Source organism: Acanthaster planci, linkage group LG18 (genome assembly GCF_054643075.1).
Source record: "Acanthaster planci isolate LZ-2023a linkage group LG18, COTS_SCS, whole genome shotgun sequence".
Lineage (NCBI taxonomy): Eukaryota > Metazoa > Echinodermata > Asteroidea > Valvatida > Acanthasteridae > Acanthaster > Acanthaster planci.
Genome location: NC_141794.1, coordinates 11163986 through 11180241, shown reverse-complemented (window position 1 = coordinate 11180241; position 16256 = coordinate 11163986). Strand labels below are relative to the sequence as shown.

The 16256-nt window shown below is 40.6% G+C and overlaps 1 protein-coding gene across 3 annotated transcripts in view; it reads right to left on the bottom strand.

The window, feature by feature from the left end:
- The window catches only part of LOC110978747 (high affinity 3',5'-cyclic-AMP phosphodiesterase 7A-like), an 89887-nt gene that overhangs the window by 71672 nt on the left and 1959 nt on the right, over positions 1-16256 (bottom strand). Inside the window, exon 1 of one of the 3 annotated variants that reach the window (XM_022233994.2) lies at positions 992-1138. The exons of the other annotated variants lie outside the window; for them this stretch is intronic. The gene's annotated coding sequence lies outside the window, so the exon portion shown is untranslated. Of the gene's footprint in view, positions 1-991; positions 1139-16256 lie in introns of those variants that run through there. 3 annotated transcript variants of the gene reach the window in all.

Here is a 16256-nt window from a genome sequence, read left to right as displayed (position 1 = left end):
TTATATCTACAGGTGCATACAAACACCGATACATGTACAAGTGTCTTGGAATGTTTAGAATTACATGTACAGGCAGGCAACTTTGACAAAACAAAAAAAGCCCAGGAAACTCCAATATTTCCAACATTTTGTACAGTGTTTTTCAATTCCTAATGGGACCAGTGTCAAGTGAAAACCAGGAAATCAACTGATCCCAGGAAAAGTTGCATGCCTGCATGCACACGTACAGTGTACCAGTCGACAGAAAAAAGATTAGAATTATAAAAAAAAATTGGCGAAGGTCCTAGTGCACATGTACTAGTAATCTAAAGAAAAAGTGTTGGGGAGGGTACGTAATACGCACCCCTTCAACACCTCTCCCGATTGCTTGATTCCTTCCTGCATACTGATGCTCATTTCAAAGCTGTGCCATGTTACATCTACATGTACACTTCCACTTAAATGTATACGTCGCTACTGGTGCAGACATGTCCAAACTGTACATGTACATGTAGGCTACATGTACATGTACAGTGTACACATGTACACTGCACTTGTTCAAAATGACTCACTGTCGCATGAACACATGGGAACATACTAGTAGGCGACACGTGCAGGGCTCACAAATCGGCGAGGAAATCATCATCATGGTGTGATCCGGCGAAGCAGTGCATGAATGTGCAGACGATGTACATGTGCATGAGCCTCAAAGTCCACAGTCTGTGTCACAGATGTGGCGATAAACAAATATAAACACAGTTTGAGAGGGGACAGTCAATTTTAGCTCCTAGAAGTACCAGCCGTTGAAGTTTCCCAGGCAAAGCCAACAAAACTAGCCGGTCAACTTCCAATATGGAGGGGAGCTAACATACACATACACGTATCCGCATACAAATAATGTTATATTTGCTTTACCCACAACTTTTGTTTGCCATTGCAATTTCAGGCACAGTACCCGTACATGTGTAAGTGTATTAAATTTAAAGAGCTTGAAAATGCTGTCTTGACTTACTGTCTGATGGCACTGACAAAGTCCTCCCTGAAAATTACAGGTAGCACCAGTCCAAAGAACTCACAATTCCACCTGACAGTGGGCCAACAATGTCAGTGTGCATGTTACAAGTTTCACACTATGCTCCTTCAATACTTCAATGAGCTTAAACAGGCACCACACAGTACATGTACAAGTCATGTAGGTGTGCCAGCCCTGACAACGGGGCCAGACAGTTATTTGATTGATGCCAGCCAGCGACATTTGAGGTCACTTTACCCATTGGTTCTGTCCCTCTGACGTTGCCCATTCCTCCATGCAGGAACCCTCTCCTCAAAGCAGCACTATCATGACCCAACACTAAGCACCCATGACCCAACACCAAGACACCTGCCTACCATCAGACCATGTTGCCAGTACATGTACAGGTAGATGCACCCTGGACAGACCAGTTTCCTCCTGTCCTAGCCACACACAGGTACAAATAATTCTGCATACCAGCAAGTTTATCTTCTTCGGTCACGCTCCACAGCAAAACTACTCTCATGGTTGCTTTCCTTCCCCCTACAAGTTGGTCACCAAGAGCCCTGACCGTGACCTTCAACTTGACCTCCTGGCTATAATTTCTCAGGCCTGCCAGAGGCTCTCATGCAAAACTCATTATTAAAGCATGCAGGCAATACCGGATTTGGAGAAGCAATAAGCATCACGGTGGCATTTAAAACTGTTCTGCTCTAAAACACAGTGTTTATTAATTCAACACGCTCTAGCTATCAATTTGTAATGTTCAGAACCTACACATGTTATCAGGTACATGTAACACTGTACAGTACATGTACATGTACATGTACATGTCCAAATCCTATAACATCACTGCTGGATGACTAAAACACCCATCCACAGTACATGTATATCACCACTCTAAACATACTGTGCAGTTTTAACAAACAAATGGACAACAAAAACAGTGATGACAAAGTTCTTCCTTGCTTAAATGCAGTGTAAGCATCGGAGCCGTGATATCGTCAGTTTTCGCGAGGAGAAATTTTGATCCCAAATCATGATTTTTTTCAAGTTTCTTTTTTTTTGACAAAATCAACTGGGCTATGCAATGCTTACAACTTGATGTAATCATTTTTCACCGAATCTACTGAAATCACCCAAATCACGGTGATCTTTGTGGGATAGTATTCAACTAAACCGCATTTTGGTTTTCACAAAAAGACAATTTTGTCTTCCATAGATTTAACGTTGGGAAAAAGATCAAAACCGTGGGCAAAACTGGTTTTGTAGTTTTCACAAAGAGACAATTTGACTCCAGAAATGTATACCAATGTAACAATATTGCACCTGGCATGCGCTGTGGCGAAAGTGTGTATTGTGTGTGCCGTTTTCTTGACGAGACCAAAGGTCACACGAATTTTATCATTTCACAAACAATCTTGTTTGTTTACAAAATAAACAACTTAAATTAACGTCTAGAAATATTAGTTTTGTAGTTTTGTCATGTAACATCATCTCTTTCATGGAGTAGCATTGGTGAATTTAAAGGAACGCTAAATTCTATGAAATAAAGCGTTTGAAAAAGAGACCAACTTCAAATGCGATTTTCTCAAAACCCATGTTTTTCAGTCCAATGAGAAAACTGTCTCTTCATGAAAACTGTGACGATATATACATGTATGCCAAAGTGGAAAAAATGTATGTACACATGTACATGCTCAGCATATTGGGTTTTTATCAACCCAACTGTCCTCAATCCTTCAAAAGGTGAAGGATTGAGGATTGTAAATCTCAATTTAGGGTTCTTGGTCTTGTACCTGCTCCAGCAAGGTCTTAAACTCTGTCAGTGAAAGTCCCTTTACAACCATCTTCTACAACTTTACTTAATATTTACATTGAGATTGTACATGTCAGACTTCTTGTACCCCAAATTTATAATCATTGAATGTGCTACTCAACCTTGCTTTTGGAGTTAAATAAATTTCTCATCTTTTGAGGGATCTGCGAGTCATTCCGAAGGGATTTCTAAAACCCCTTTGGAGATTTCTTGTGCCAATAAAAGGAAGACATTCAGAAATTTACGCCAGTTTCCAAAAATGCCAACGACAAGCAAAACAAAAAAGGAGAAAAGATACCTCTCCAAGTGGTGAGCCATTAGCGGCTGATGTTTGTCGTCTGCTGTCATGGGGCCACGGGTAATGGCATACAAGGGCTCCCTCGTGTGATGGCTTAATGAAAGGGCATGAACAATTCTTGCTGGGCCAACGCGAGGTAACAAGATACCTCCATTCTCCGCAGCATGCATTCCACAAGATCAGGTATCCACTGTACTTTGCCACAATTATGAAAATCAGCCAGGGAATCAATTTGTTGGGAAGAGGATGAGATTTTCTCAAGGCGACAAAAATTAACCGGACATTTTTAGCGGTATTTTAAAATTATGCTCGAGATCGAGTAAAAAAAGGAAAAGGATGGAGCCATCCATTTAAAAGTTGGACATGTGATCTGGTAATGACATGCATATACATGATGAGTAATAAAAACCAGGAAAACATCAAGCGTTTGAGCTAATCAAGTTCATGTACACTCTCAGCGTACACAACCTGCTTTTATTCCTGTTTCCTAAAAAAATGTTGGCACATTTTGCACGAAAACTTTTGTATTTCTTTTCAATGCACATGGCACCAGTACATGTCCTCGGTATTCGATTTCCTCAAAATATTTGCCTAGCAAAAACGGCCACGCAATTTTTTGTATGCACAGCAATTGCCTACTTTTGAATGGCCGTTCTTTTTCACAATGCACTCTCAATGTACTCATGAAAGAAAACCAATAAAACAAAGAAAGTCTTCAACATCATTTTCAGAGCAGGTGGGCTCAAGGGCCGTAAAATGTTTGACGTGGGTAACGTACATATAGGCATAGAGTACCTGAAAACACCTGCGCGCGGAATCTGCTTAAAACGGCTGTTCATGATGAACATACATGTAAATGGCTAAACACACTTAAATATCTTGCCCCTTTTTTCTGACGAACTAAATTGCACTGTTGAAAGAATCTGGCCTTTATTTTGCTTGCAAAAGTGTGAACACTGGTGTTGGCTTTCTTGGGTGGCTGGCGATAGCTTCCTAGTGAAAGGATATGCTGATGTGCCGGTACCCTAATGTGGAGCACTCTGATTGCTTGCCTCTAGTGCCTAGGCGGAGAAATGTTTTTACCTTCAATTTCATTATAAGTGAAATTGGAAACCCTCAACATTCTGATTCGAAAATTCTTGATTTTAGAAAAGTCTCGACCCGTTACAAACTTCCGATGAGATTTTTGTTTTGGCTTGATTTTTGAATTTTTTCTTAAGTCTAAAATGAACTCTTTAAAACTGCTTCCGAAATAAGAAAATTATCTTCTTGCAAAAAGCCCGACCCGTTATAAACTTCCAATGAAATTGGAAGCTTGAGGTAATAATATACCAGAATTTATCAACTTCAAAGAATTTCCTTAATGCTTATTTGGGTTTGGGGGGAATTTTTTCGTGCGTGCCCCGCCAGCATGGTCAGGGAAGGCTCAGCTGAATTCTTGCCCAATTTCCAGATACTGCTGTTTTGGAATTATGGACGAAATTTCATGGCACTGAACGTTCCACAGGTTCAACAGCATGTATTATGAAGGTTATACAAGCATTTAACATGATGAAGTTTTTTCAACAAGGAATTTGGCAACAAGTCAAGTGAAAGCAAATATAAATATATTAATATATTAATAATATTAATAATATAAAAATAATATAAATTAACATCTCCCTAACGCAAAAATACATCTTGAAAATGTTTGTACCGGTAACACTATTTTTCATCTCTAGAGTGTCTGATATGCACGACTGCTCAAACTGAAGGTTTGGTGCAAAACATGAACAATTGCTCACTACATATACACTTCGTACACCTGTCCATATGATATGTACATGTACGCTCTCACTCTCTACAATGCGTGCTCACAGACTGTGAATTGTCAATTTTCCATCCTTCCCGGGTTCAAATGTTATAGCTTTCGTAAGCCACTTGAAGCAGGTGAGTGGGCGAAGTGATTGGCAAATGCACTGAATGAACCAACCTGCCCGAGCACAAAATTGCAAATGTTCTGCACACCATGTGCTCCACACCATGTGTCAATGGCATACCGGTATGCACACTGTTAGCCCTGCCGATATACATGTAATGAGTATTGCCACATTTGGAAAGACTTGGTTAATAATATGACGCTATAGTCAAATTCCATACACTCAGATGAACACTGCATTTACTGTTGACGTCACAATTTAGTGCTTCATTCATTAAGCTGTGGGAGTTTTTATGGACTCTTTCTTCACGTTTTCAATAAATCACCAAGATTCGCCAACCTTCAGAGTTTCATTAACCGGTAGCCGTTCGGTAGTTCTAGGGAATAAAACTCAGAATATGCACCCAGCAGACACACTGTACAATGGTTCATATTCAAAAGCAGATAACTGGTTCTCTTTAAGTAGTCACTTACTGGTACATGTACAATGTATGCATGATATGTGCCAGTGCTACGTGCAATTTTGTATGGTTTTCTAATCTGTCCGCTCTACATGTACTGTACATCTGCATGTACTTACAGAATCACACCTCATTCAATGTCTCCAAGAAACTGCACGTACCGGTAACCATTAAAATATGGAGTGCCCCTTCCATTAAAATGTAAATAGAAAATGCTGTTAATGTTTAAATACTTTTCAGCCTTTCCTTGTAGCATTTTCACAGACCAAATACTCCCCTGAGTTGCTTCAACTGTACGTACACCCAACTTGATTGAAACAAAAGATACATGTACATGTTTCTAAAACCCTGGAGGAATCTCGTAGGGCCTCCAACCCCTAGCCTCCCTTTCAATGTTGGGTCTAAATGTATGTGTGCAGTCTGCACTCGGGCTGGACATGACAACATGAAATGAGGGAGTTGGGAGTTGGGGCTGGAGAGTGTATGGCTAGCCACCCCGAGGTGAAGAGCCCCCCAATTGGCAAAAGAAACACAGATGGTTTAATTCTGCGTGTACGCAAAGACCATACAGTAAGGACTGAACTTGTTACACATACTCAGCGTGCTCTAGGTCAAACGCGCCATTGATCTCCATTATACACGTGCACTTATGCAGTGAGTACCAAAACACATGCCCTCTTTTGTTGCGCTCAGGGTGGATTGCCAAGTGTCCCAACAATTTTGTCCAGGATCATAGAAAAGAATCACAAATTGGAAAATCTTATTAAAAAAATACTTTGCCGCTTGTCCCAACCACACGGGTGCAACTGCTAAATTACAACTACACTTAATCTTGTGGCAGAACACCTTGTTAATGTCAGAATGGAATTCAAAAGGTCAAATGATTCTATATTCTATTGAGGAGCAGACGTGTATTAAGCGGGATGCTCGTAAAAAGTGTCAAGTTGTTATCCAAGGTATCCTCACAATCAATGACTTTTCACGGTACCACACCTAAAGGTCACGACGACGCGCATGATTCCTCTTCGTCTCTACGGAGGAATCGATACTGTATTGAGACAGTGAAAGTGAGGTGAAATGGAAGGGGGAGGGAAATCGCAGTGAGTCCCTGTGCCGCACCCGAAAGGTACACTGTACCAGTACATGTAATATGGAGGAGCCTCGTTGCTAGGCAACGCATCTAACAACCAGGCACACGATCCCTTGCTTTTGTATTACAACCCTGCGGCCAATATTTCATCGTTAGTTGGATGACAGATTAGTGAAATCGGGGCATGTCCACCTACATTACATCTACCGTATTCTCTGACAGCATCTACTCACTAGAACGCAGACTATTGCCTCCTACATTATTTGACTTCAAGCGCACTGCTTATCCACTTGCCTTTGTTCCTAGTAGTGGGTATTTATGTGTGTCACAGGAACAACGTACTGAATCCTCCTGAATTAAAAGTGGCTTATTCTGGCGTTCGAAGTAAACAAAAATTGAAATCATTGAATAATTAATATGTGGGCGATTCTACTGAAAAGTACACACACAGCCAAATATGGGGAATTTTTTTTCATTTGTCAGAACTTACACCTACTGTACGCACATGCATATCAGTATCTCCAAATTTGGCATCAATTAAAAGGAAAAAGACCCTCTCATTCGAGTGACGTGGTAGAGAATTCCAACATGAGAAAGCACACTTTTTGGAAAAGCATACAACTAAATGAAATGACAGATTTTTGGTGTCAATTTTGGTAACTTGTCTTTTCATGCAAAATGAAAATACTGTGGATTTTTTTAGGGGGGGGGGTTCCTCTCTGTCTTACAAATCTGCCTCTGTTCCTATTGGCACAAAATATGGCCCTTTCTCAGAGAGGGCCACAATGTCCAAAGAAACAGAAATTCACTTTCTGAGTTATTTGGGTCATTCAATGAGGTTGAGTTGTTAGCAATCCATGTGCCACTGGTCCAGAATTTATTTTAAAAATTTTCCCAATAAAAATGCCTTTTCTTTCCCTTTCCTTTTCTCTACTCTAAACTCTGTAGACATTATTCATGTGTAGACTATCTTGAATAAGCCATTTGCGAGTTAAATTTGAAGAAAATCTGGTGCAGTGAGTTATCTGATTGCACATAAAAATTAACAATTTGAATTCCCAGACTAAAGGCACTGTTGCTATACCTCGTAATTCGGGTAAGTGTTCGCATTGCGACCAACATCTCTGGAATGGACTGGTTCCTTTGACAAAGTCAACTGCTTCATGTACATGTACAACCATGCATATTACCTGGCACTTGTGCTGTACATGAACATGTACATTATGTACTACACAAAATGTACATGTAAGCAGGAATGTCATCGTACATTTTATCTACATTTACTTGCACGATCTTATCCTTTCATCTTCAAACCCGTATCTCTTGTGTGCTCTGCATTTGGGCCAAATCATCAACTTTCTCTTTACAAAGTCATACAGGTACATGTACCCTGTACATGCACGTGTATGTTGTCAAATGGCACAGTACCGTAGGGCCCATTTACACTGGCGGAGCAACACCTGAAAATGGTGAGCGGTGCGATGTTCTGCATTTATGCATGAGGCCAGAAACTAACTCTCCACCATGTACAATGTACAGTACGTGTAACTCTCCATAACACCAGCAGCGCCCAAGAGGAAGATTCAAAGGCTTGTGACCAGCAAATATCGGTACTATGCAAGTCACTCCATGTCGTCACTACCTTCACGCCTACCAACACATATGACAAGGCCGCTGATTGGACAGAATGCAAAAACAATATTCTTGAAATATCGCCTCAGTTTTGTAACATGGCCATTCACTGCCCAATCGTGCGCAGTCTGTCCAGCGTGAAGAGTCCCATAGAAAAACCACTGTGCTTAATTTTCATACATGTTCACTGTACATATTTATTGCACTGAATATCCTCTATCACTCGCTTTACAACTCACTGATTACTTAAGAGAAATTTGATAATACTCAAATAAAAAAGAAATACATGTACGAGTACTGTACATGTACATGTAGAATGATATTGAAATTTCAACCGGAGTGGCTGGTTAAAAAGATGTTGCTTCTTTTTATGCATGATTTCACATTGTACTTTTTGTTAAGTACATGTGCTCACAACAGCCCCAAATGTGCTACGGTACGGGTGAAAATCATATCCCAAGAACAAATTCTGTTGGAGTGCAACAGCGTGGAACACTGTACATGTACGAACACGCATGTGATTTTGATCAGCATTCGAGTACCAGCACACAGCATATGGTCTGCATGCAAATGAGATGACATTTTGAAGGGGGTTCCACTTGCACAAGCATGGTAATGAATTTATCCTCACGCAACATTGATCGTCCAGACCTCCAGGAAATGTTCACGTACTGTTATGTGTATCTCATCAGCATAGCAGTGCAGAATTCAACATTTCCATGGCCATTTTTCAGTTCGGGTGCCTCCAACAAGGACACGAAATCAACCATGTCAACACAGCTCTGAATTGCTACATGTAACTACGCACTGTGCATGTATATTTGTACATACTAGTACATGGGTACATGTAATCCCAGAAATTAGGGGTCCGAAAGTGTAACATTAATGTGTCCCTGTTACTTCTGACATCTTATTTAACATGGAAATATCACCGGAATTGATTTCAAACTATTACCATTTGTTTGGCAGGTAATTTGCATTATTTCATCACTCTTGGAAATACATGTAAGAAAATGTGTTCTGAACTTACAAAATCATATGTCAGATGTGACAGGTACACTCCCCCCAAAATGGACGCCTAATTTCTGGAATTATCCACTTGAAGTTTGGGTTATACATGTACACGTACCCGGAGTTCTATGGATACCTGTAAAGGTACCCAGTACCTTGAACCCAAACAGTCCCAAATCCTCCGATTTCAATATGATTTTGAACATATCGGTATACACTCGGGGGGGGGAGGGGAGGAATACATGTAGACTATGGCGGACATGAGAGTCATACATACAAATTTGTGATCCACATTGTGTACAGTACGTGTACATGTATGTGTAATGTGGGCGATTCGCAATAGTGCGCCGCCAAGAGTTTGCAACGTGTTGGCCAATCACAACGAGCGAAATCTGTCGATCCTTTACAAATGCGCATTTGGTCGAAAGATTTCGCGTACTGTGATTGGCCGAGGCGCTGCAAACTCTTGGTGGCGCACTATTGTGAAACAGCCGTATTCAGGTTTGTGAACAGCTGCGCATCAGCACATGTACATGTATGGTACATGAAGCCTACATCACAGTGCAACAGTAAAGCATGCCTGTATTAGCGCTGAGTGAAAAACACTGTAATAGCGCTGACGATACTGATTTCCATTATACCTCATAGTCAATATTATTTCCTGGTGATACTTGTTCCAGTATATCACTGACATGACCATCAAATTGTCCACAATTGTGTCTGCTCAAACGGTTGCATTAGAAAATAAACTACCGGTACCCGACACTTACACGTACATTTATATTGATATACACAAAATTTCTAGGAAAGATTTTATTGACTGCTTTCTGAAACAGATCATTTTGTTTTGTTATTATACAAATAATGAATGTTTGTGAGTGCAACGGTAAAAATAATTGCATGAGGCGACAGATGAAACGGTCTACATGTATTCCATGAAGCGAAGCCGAGTGGAATAGACCGATTCATCTGTCACCAAATGTAATTATTCTTACTTTTGCACAAATGCGAAACATTCACTATTTGTTTTATACGACACCTGTTAATCCTCGTCATCTGACTTCCTGAGTACAGCTGGATCAATCAATTGATTCAAACTGGAAGTTGCCCACTTGTGAATCCGTTACTTTTTTGACATGATATTCGGAGCTTGTTTGATCGTTTGGCAGCATTTTATCTGTTTCCTTATGTTAGCATCATTGATCAGCATTACATGTACTTACAAAAACAAGTTTTCATAATTATTTTGTAGAATTGTGAATGGCGGGACTTAATCACTTGTCATTCTGCCATTGAGAAACTTGCGCCACTAGATGCTGCAGTGCAATCAATGTGGAGGTGTTCATTATTCATTTCTAACGCACAGTTGTTATTAATTTTTTGCGCTCTGTGTGCACGTCGGTACAAACAGTTCAGTGCCATGTGATCAGTGATTCACCAATCAGATGACGGGGATTTAGGCAGGTGTTGTATAAAACCTCATGGAAATGTCTGTAAATAATTCTGATTTCCTTGAAAATCGGTTACCATTTAATATTTAATACATCAGCACCACAACCAGCATGGACATTACCGGTACTCTGAAATGCAGTTTTGCTCAGTAGAATCAACAGAAATTGGCGAAGTTTACAGGGAAAAAAAAACCCAAAATATGATGGATTTTTTTTTTCTTCAGAAAACTCAGGTTGGGAAAAATCGCCAGTGCGACAGTGATATCAGTTACACAGGTACATGTACCGGCCCGGCACTGGTACAAATGTATACATCTATATTTCAAAAAATGCATGTAGGCGACTCCAATATTTGCAGACAATATATTCTGGCAGCCAGTGTTCTAGTAAGAGCTTTTGATCCACAGGGATACCTGAGTGGACCTTTTGTGCTATCCTTCCGTAATAAAAGCAGAACTTCATCAGAGACAAGGCTGCCATCTTGGCCTTCATAACGATGATAAAATACAGTCGAACTGTCCACCACTACACTGGAAGATACCGTATTAAATGGTGAACTCTGATTTGATAATCATGCAACGCCGTTGCCATGGTTTGATCAAACCACATCAAGGTGTCACATCTGCTGAAACCCCATTCACATTTCAATGTACCATGAATAATTAAAAGATGCCGGAGAAAAATTAGATAAATGCATTGTCAAAATGCTTTTTTGTCATTTTCTTGTCAGAGTGAAAGCTGTCATTAGCACACAATTGAACCCCAGGGATTTATGAGAAAGACAATCCATTAGTGACGGGTTTGACTACGCTCTTTGAATTCAGTGCTACATGTACCTCATGGTAATCCTGAACAACTTGACGAGTTGTCCACGTTGAGGCAAGACAGAAACAGGTGAATAATATTGACACTGCGGTTGGGAGGAAGGGGAGCAAGAAATGAGTGACACGCGACAGTGTTCAGGTGCATTATTTATCAGGCAAACTCACTCTGTGTACACGACCATCAGTAATTTTCCACTGCTGTAATGTGTACATTTATTTGTCATTAAAAAATCCAGGGATGCTCAAAACTTCTTGCCAGTAAATCCAAATTGTGTGCAGGTGTACAGGACCAACAGATGCTAGCACCTGCTATCAAACAGAGCAGAAGAGTGCAGTGGTACTGGTAAGAAAATCAACTGCAGACGACATGTACATGTATGGTACATGTACATGTATTAGCCATCTGTACATGTATGTAGATTTCAAACTTCATTTTCAGTGAGTGACAGATAAGCAAAGAGATTGGTCCCCAATCTCCCATGTATGCAGGACAAGGTAGAAATATATCAATGTACAGACCTACATGTATATGTACCAGTAGGAATTCCATCAGGGTAAGACTACTCAATGCAACGCACTGTACACATATAGTACATGTACATGTACCAAGAACTTTATGTACATGTACAAGCTCTGAAAATAAAAATGCTTGAATGATCAAATGTGAAACAGTAATCCAGTAAGTTTACTCCAAAACAATCTTACAGACCGCTAAAACGTGTATGGCATATCTTCTGTTGTGACGACACACTATGATTCCTAGAGTGGAGATTAACATTTTTCGGATGTCCCTGCAGTCCACTTTTTCCCAGGAGCCAAACTTTTAGGTGTTTTATGAGTACGTGTAACTCTCTGCTGTCATTCCGACACCGATTTTGTGAAAATCCAACATACTGTTCTTGCGCGGCACACATTTTTACAAGATGGGTCGGCCAAAACGGTACACTTTTTCCACTGCGGTGCTCAAGGCACACGGGCTGGCAAGCATACATATATATGTATATACATGTATGTACTAACCTTGAACTTGAAGTGACTGAAACAACAAAACTATGTACACGTACCGTTCACGTATGTTTGACCGAGTTCAAACTTCACATTTGTAAGGACAAGGAGTGTTTTTACAAGCACACTAAGCATAACAAACACAAAAATCGAGCCAGGTGAGCTTTTTTTCGGGGGCAAGGGAGGGGCCTGAAGATGCAAACTGACAAGTTTGCCATGAACACCAACTGGGCTCTGTCTTCGTTATGAACTTTGTCTGAATGATGGACATTTTTTGTCTGTGTTCTGTCAGTGACGCTGATTGGTGGCATGATGTACACAGCTCCAGAAGCACAGGAGACCAAACTGTTCTGCAGACAGACCAGCATACCAGCTGCAAGTACTGTACATACATGTACCGGTATAGCTGGATGATTCTAGAAGCGAGGGGCACATTTTTTTTCGTGTCCCTGTCACATCTGACATGTGATTTTGTAAGTTCAGAACACATTGTGTAATTTCCAAGAGTGATGAATTAATGCAAATTACATGTACCTGCCAAGTAAATAGTCATAGTTTGAAATCAATTCCGGTGATATTTCCGTGTCAAATAACAAAGGTCAGATGTAACAAGGACACAAAAAAGTCACGCTCTTGGTCCCCTAATTTCTGGAATGACCCAGCTGCTACTAGCATCAAGGAGATGTGCATACATGTACGTGTGTAATCCGCCAGTTCAAATAACACAACGGTGGGGTGAGTTTAACCAAAACAGCAAGACAATACTAGCATCAGCAGAAGATTCAGTAACGATACGGACCATTGAAACCGGTGATTCACAGTACAATGTTAGAGTGGGGAGGCCATTCTCCAAGTTTACAGTCGAGAAAGACATGGAATTTATCTACTGATCTGTGATACATGTATGTAGTATAAGAATTGCTCCAGTCCAGAAGTCTGGGAACGGCGTTATGCAACCTCTCAAAGATTTACCGTCTCGATTAATTTCAATACACAATTTACAGATCTTCCGAACCCAAACCCCAAACACTGAGCACAAGTGAAGTTTCAAGCGTGACGCCAGCAAAAGAGATTTGTAACACCAGACTCTAACACACCGCACTGCAAAAGTGGCCTCTCAGTATGAACCTCTTGGTGGCACACTGTTTTGTGAATCGCCTACATCACATCAAGTTTACTGATGAAGATTCTCATGATGTACATGAAGTCTGATGCCAAAGAGACAATCCATTTCTGTTGGGGGGGGAGAACAATGCCATCCCTGGTACCAGTAGATTGCTTCGTCTCTCTAAAAGCAATACCGGTATGAGCGTCATTCAAAGGCAAAATACCACATTGTACACAGGAGCCCAGGCAGTATACGATTCAACAACTGAAAAAAAAAAAACGATGAAGCAAAATTCATTGCCCCTAATTAAGTCAATGTGGTTCCGAGGATCATAATTTTTTCATAAACTCTCCTTTTCGACTGAGAGGAGGGTTCACGCTTGGCAAGTCGCACAAATCAAATTAGCCGGGCGAACCTTCTGATGGTCAGAATTGACTTGATCATCATCAATCACGGCAAAGTGAACAAAACGCTGCAATGTCATTCTTCAAGTTAGTGGTTACAATGTATTATCTTGGGGTTTAAAACAACATTAATTCCTCTTCAATGTTCTTACGGAGTGTCATCTGCTAAATGCACAGAACATGTACATTTACATGTGTACATAAACACAGGCACTAACTATAATCTAAAAAGTTAAAAGGACAAAAAAAAAACACAACCAAAAAAAACCACAAAGTGGCATGATAAAAAGAAGGGAATTTTTAGAATCTCATTCTGTCTGCACTGAAATGATTCAAGCACACTCAAACTATCACCTTAAAATGAATTTAATAAAATGCCAGTGTTTTATAATTCCTAAATCAGCATCAATGAGCCTCAAATCTAGGCCAACTTTTATTCCCAATCTATGGCTGTTTTCGACCCTGAAAGCATGCAGAAAATTCTGCAATTGAGCAATACCTAAATATCTGAGCCCCTTCTGGTATGCTACATACTGAGAATGTCTCCCCACTGTACATGTAAGTCCTCAGATGACACAGCATAGGTAAACACACAGTGAACAAATCTACATACCATACCATGGGATCAACACTCTACAATGTGTGTACCTGTAAGGCACGGGCTTTAACCTTGAAGACTGATCACAGAAAATTTCCGGCAATCCGTGGAATGTATAGCTGCTGGGCATTTCAACCTTGTAAACTTCGTAGAGTATGCATTTAAACTTGTACATGTACACGCACAGTACATAGCATCCCGTGTACTTGTACCTGGTGCCGAGGCCTAAAAATGTGGGACTTCCATCTTGTGTGCCATAGCCCAGTGTTGTGGAAGTTCAGTGCTGCTTGAAAACTGTTGCTGCATTTGTAAGCCCAATTGGGTTGCAATTTTGCATCTATTTATTTTGGTCGTACTGAGTATGAGTTTAAAAAAATTCCAAAACTGATGTTGTAAAATGCAATGTGGTGATACAAGCATACATACATGTGTACATGTGACCCACATGTATGTAGTAAGAGTTAACACCAGAACATGTTCACCTTGTGCAAATTAAATACGTGTACATGTTCATGTACGTATGTACCTTCGTGTGGCAACACAATCACTGGATCTGATGTCCCATTTTGCCTCAAGCATGGGCCAGCCTTCTTTGAAACAACACAAAGGGGTTTGTTTTCTAAGGCCATCCTCACAAATTTCAGATTATGTACATGTATGTGAGTACCCCTTCACCACGTTCAGGGGACATGTTCTTTTGTTAGGGAAGTTGAACCGTGTTGTGGGGACATTTTTGAGTCCCCACAAACTACATGTACGGTAGGGGAAATACTGAGTGTACGTCCCCACAACTACGGTGCGGGTAGTGGTGTACATGTTCACGTTCACAACTACAATATGTGCCTTTCAAAATATAATGCAAGGATGTGGCTAGCCCCTTCCCCCCACCCCCGAATGAAAATAACAGCAACAAGATAAACCCACCTAAAGACCTTGCAATTTGTTACTAACCAAGCAAATGAAAACCCGAGCACCCGTTCGTGCAGAAAAAAAGCACAATGCTGCTCTTTGCTGGATGGTTCCAGACACACTGTAAATGTACACGGCGCATTTTCTGGAATTGCTCGGCTAAATGGATACGCTGTGGGCCAGGGTCCATGTGTACACTATCACAGAAGATGAGGCTGGCGACTTCCACACTCAATCAAAAGGCAACAAAACTGCTTTTGTCCCAAGTGCTGTCTTGGTGGTTGCATTTTGGGATTAATGTTTGTGCCTGCTGTCCTGTGTGTTTGCTTTTGTTACCAGACAGAGAGTGGAAAAACATTAAAAAAAACTAAATTTGCTGAATGTACGCCAAACCCCGTGGGTAAGTTCAAAAGTGATTAATATCTTTTGAATTTATGCAGTGGTCAGCACATCATGATTTCATCACAGTACACAAAAACTGCATAATGAAATGAGTGCATACATGTATGTACCATGTTTCTCAAGCACACCGCAAAGTGTAACAATATCCACTATTTTTATGCCTGTCTTGAACAGAACGCCATATTTTCACGAGCTCAGAACAATCACATGACTGGGTGACGAAACACAAGTCTGACCTCACCGATGGTGGACATCACTAGTCCCATTTCTACAGTCCTAACAAAAACGTGGGGACTGCTAACCAGACTTTTCATTCCTACTGCATTCGCGATACT